The sequence below is a fragment of the Podarcis melisellensis genome, assembly GCF_964234715.1.
Source record: "Podarcis melisellensis genome assembly, chromosome: 12".
Classification (NCBI taxonomy): domain Eukaryota; kingdom Metazoa; phylum Chordata; class Lepidosauria; order Squamata; family Lacertidae; genus Podarcis; species Podarcis melisellensis.
This window is the reverse complement of record NC_138544.1, coordinates 57467014-57470421: the sequence shown is the minus strand read 5'-3', so window position 1 is coordinate 57470421 and position 3408 is coordinate 57467014. Positions and strand designations below refer to the sequence as shown.

General features: G+C 48.4%; 1 pseudogene across 1 annotated transcript; it reads left to right on the top strand.

Annotated features, from left to right (window-relative positions):
* The first annotated feature begins 378 nt into the window (after window positions 1-378).
* LOC309380832 (protein mago nashi homolog pseudogene) lies at window positions 379-874 on the top strand (annotated as a pseudogene). Its single transcript has one exon. The product of its transcript is annotated as a protein mago nashi homolog pseudogene (transcript).
* The last annotated feature ends 2534 nt before the right edge of the window (window positions 875-3408 follow it).

The window sequence follows — 3408 nt, the reverse complement described above, 5'->3', positions numbered from 1 at the left end:
AGGCTCCACAGGGTATCCAATCAAGTAACCTGCCAGACAGGGGATAAACAACGACAGGAGAAAAACAACATTCAGATTTCTGTTTTTGTGATGTAGGTGTGATGTATCTGAGGGGTGGTCTTAGGTTACACCCCTTCTGTGATGTAGGTATGATGTTTCTGTGGTTGGTCTTGATCTACAGGGTGGCAATTCCAGAAGTCTATATAAGGCCTTGTGCGCCATTGTTCTGGGTTCCTCCTCCCTCCTGCAGGTGAGGGGAGCACCCTGTTGCAACTGATCAATAAAGATCAAGCTTATTAGCTGCTTTGCTTCTCAATATTCTCTGGTTGGCCTCTGTTATTCTCTCCTACCAATAAGGAACCTATGTAAGGACTCTGTATGAGCTCTTGGATACCCCATAAGGGAAAAGGGCATATTTTTGTTTACAACAGGCACAAGGGGAAGTTCAGCCACGAGTTTCTCGAGTTCTGCACTGACAGGAAACTGAGATATGCAAACAACAGCAATTATAAAAAAGATGTCAGGATCAGAAAAGAAGCCTAGGTACACAAACATGTGACAGAAGAGCTAAAGAGGATAATCGATGACAGTGAAATCACAAAAGAAGATGATGCCTTATGGCCGCCTCCTGACAGAGTTGGCCGGCAGGAGCTTGAAATTGTAATTGGTGATGAACACACATCTTTTACCACATCAAAAATTGGTTCTCTTATTGATGTAAATCAGTCCAAGGACCCAGAAGGTCTAAGAGTGTTTTACTACCTTGTCCTGGACCTCAAGTGTCTCGTCTTCAGTCTCATTGGATTACACTTCAAGATTAAGCCAATTTAAATTGTATGGATTTAAATTTGTACTGCAGAGTTTCTTTTGGTGGGGTTACCATATTTTTCGCTCTATAAGATGAACCAAACCACAAGACACACCTAGTTTTTGGAGGAGGAAAACAAGAAAAAAATATTCTGAATCTCAGAAGCCAGAACAGCAAGAGGGATCGCTGCACAGTGAAAGCAGCAATCCCTCTTGCTGTTCTGGCTTCTGGGATAGCTGCGCAGCCTGCATTCGCTCCGTAAGACACACACACATTCCCCCTTACTTTTTTAGGAGGGGAAAAGCGAGTCTTATAGAGCAAAAAATACGGTACTTTCCATTCCTTATCTTTTATTGGTTCTATGTGTGTCAGATTTTTTTACAGAGTGAATTTAATAAATGCTATAAAGCTTTAAAAAGAAGGGGGAGGAGGTCTGCTGGATGAGGCCCAAGGGTGCCCATCTAGCTCAGTATCCTGTTCCCACAGTGGCCAACCGTTGGTTTTCTTCTTCCCAAGATGTCCTGCAAAGCAGAAGGTACAGATCTTTCATCAGGGTTCACTGCCAAAACCTTTCTCAAAGCAGCGGAAGTTTAGGATCAGAGTTTTCCTTCTCCTAGATGGTCTTCCTTCCTAGGAGCCCCATCTGCCCCTCACCTCCCTCTACATGACGTGCAGGAATTGCCTTCTTGACTGTTGGACCCACTCTAAGTCTTGTCTGCTCCATCCATCTTCAAATGTAGAAGTCCCTAACTCACTGAGGGTTTGAGACCCATCGGCTACCCACGCCTGGTTTAGCCGGCCAGTTGAAGCTGTTTCCTGGGATTGTAGCCACTGTCGTATGCAGAGAGCTTCTAGGAGCCCCAGGTGAGTGCAGGGTGGGGAACAAAGGAGGACAAATACTCCAGGACAAGAACATTAGTGAGATCAAGGGGAGGAGATCATTTGGGCAGCCCAGGACCTCCATAGACACTGCCCAGGCTTGTGTCCCAGAGAGGTCACTCTTCTTCTTCTTCTTCTTCTTCTTCTTCTTCTTCTTCTTCTTCTTCTTCTTCTTCGGTGAGCACTCATAGCGAAGTAAGATTGTTTTCCATGAACACGGTGGAGCTCCATGTGATGGCCTGGGAATTAGGCTTGGACTCAGAGCCAAACGAGTCTCAGTGCACACCAGATCCTTTGCCTCAGGCGGCACCTGAACCAGGTCTGGGGCCTGATTCTGAAGTGTCCCAGTCTGCACAGGTTCCCCTGCAACAAGCACCAGCTGGGCCGAGTCAGGGGCCTGAGCCTGCCCTGGCTCCAGATGCGGGGATGACCTCGTTGCCTTCAGCTGGGCCATCACTTACAGCTGCTCCACTACCGGTTGGGTCAGGGGAGGCTGAGGCGGCCCCTGGGTCTAGTAACCCACTGACGTCTCCTGAGCTGCAGAGACTGAGGTCTGAGAGAAGGAGAGACCTGAGTACTCGCGGGAGGAGTGCTCGCCTTCGGGCGGAACAGGGAGGTGAGTTGCCAGGGGATCAGGACTGGCCGTTACCCTGACAGAGATAAAAGGCTGTCGGACCCTGTCCCAGATTGTGGGAACAACGTTGCTGTTTGCCAGAACCTGCCTGTGATCCTGTGCCGGACCTTGCCTGGTTTCCTGCCTTGACCCAGTTGGACTGACTCCTCGCAGAACTCTTGGATTCGGGACCAGACCTGGATTACGTTACTCGGGTTATCCCTGGGTCCAGAACAGTCCAATTCGAGATTCATGACACAGTTTGATTCATCCCCAGAGGTGACGTTCACTGCTTCTTGAGACAGACAGATGACAACAAGTAGATGCCTATGGGAAACCCGCAAGCAGGACCAGAGCTGAGCACAAGAATCTTTACCCCTCCTGTGGTTTCCAGCAACTGGCATTCAAAAGGATTGTCGACTCCCGTTGTGCACAGAGGCACAGGCCAGCCGCTGTTAGCCTTTTGTTGTTTAGTCGTGTCCGACTCTTCATGACCCCCTGGACCAGAGCACGCCAGGCACTCCTGTCTTCCACTGCCTCCCGCAGTTTGGTCAAACTCATGTTCATAGCTTTGAGAACACTGTCCCACCATCTCCTCCTCTGTTGTCCCCTTCTCCTTGCACCCTCCATCTTTCCCAACATCAGGGTCTTTTCCAGGGAGTCTTCTCCTCTCATGAGGTGGCCCAAGTCTTGGAGCCTCAGCTTCAGGATCTGTCCTTCCAGTGAGCACTCAGGGCTGATTTCCTTCAGAATGGAGAGGTTTGATCTTCTTGTAGTCCATGGGACTCTCAAGAGTCTCCTCCAGCACCAGAATTCAAAAGCATCCATTCTTCGGCGATCAGCCTTCTTTATAGTCCAGCTCTCACTTCCATACATCACTACTGGGAAAACCATAGCTTTAACTATACGGACCTTTGTCGGCAAGGTGATGTCTCTGCTTTTTAAGATGCTGTCTAGGTTTGTCATTTCTTTTCTCCCAAGAATTTGTCTAATATTCTTTTAAAGCCATCCAGGTTGGTGGCCAGTGGGAGTGAGTTCCATAGGTTCAGCCATGCACACTTTTTGTGTTTATTTTAAACGGGCTTCATAGTAGGAAATAAATTTTTCT